The following is a 960-nucleotide window of genomic DNA, read 5'->3' as shown; positions in this document are numbered from 1 at the left end:
AAATGAAGGACATACCCTCATGGAAATCGGAACTGGCATCCAATTCCTGAACAAAACCTGAAACCCACAGGTCATAAGAGAGAAGATAGACAAGTGGGACCTCATTAAACTTACAAGCTTCTGCAAAGCCAAAGAAACCATCAAGAGAACAGGGAGACAGCCTACAGACTGGGAAAAAGTATTTGCCAACACCAGGTCTGACAAAGGCTCAACATCCTGGATCTACAAGGAACTCAAACGTGCTGAAAAGAGAAAAAAAGAAACAACCCCATTATAAAGTGGGCAAAAGATATGAACAGACACTTCACAAAGGAAGACATCTGGGCAGCCAACAGACACATGAAGAAATGTTCAACCTCACTAATCATCAGGGAGATGCAAATCAAAACCACACTGAGATACCACCTAACTCCAGTCAGAATGGCAATTATCAACAACTCAAAAAATAACAGCTGCTGGAGAGGGTGTGGTGAAAAGGGAACACTTCTACACTGTTGGTGAGAGTGTAAACTAGTGCAACCTCTGTGTAAAGCAGTGTGGTGATTCCTAAAAGCTCTAAACATCAACCTCCCATATGACCCTGCAATCCCCCTACTGGGAATATATCCTGAAGAACTCAAATCATTCTATAAAAAAGATACCTGCACACGAATGTTTATTGCAGCATTGTTCACAATAGCAAGAACCTGGAACCAACCATGTTGTCCATCAAAGGAGGACTGGGTTAAAAAAATGTGGTACATGTACACGATGGAATACTATGCAGCCATAAAAAAGAACAAAATCATGAATTTTGCAGCAACCTGGATGGAGCTAGATTCTATAATACTAAGTGACCTCTCACAGAAACAAAGATCTGAGTATCACATATTCTCACTTATATAGTGGACCTTGATCATCCAATGCACTACTATAAGAAAATGACTGACAGTGTTGGGAAACTATGGGGGTGGATGGAAC

This window comes from Carlito syrichta, unplaced genomic scaffold (genome assembly GCF_000164805.1).
Source record: "Carlito syrichta isolate Samal-C Ts95f unplaced genomic scaffold, Tarsius_syrichta-2.0.1 Scaffold315352, whole genome shotgun sequence".
NCBI lineage: Eukaryota > Metazoa > Chordata > Mammalia > Primates > Tarsiidae > Carlito > Carlito syrichta.
Note: the sequence above shows the minus strand (reverse complement) of the source record.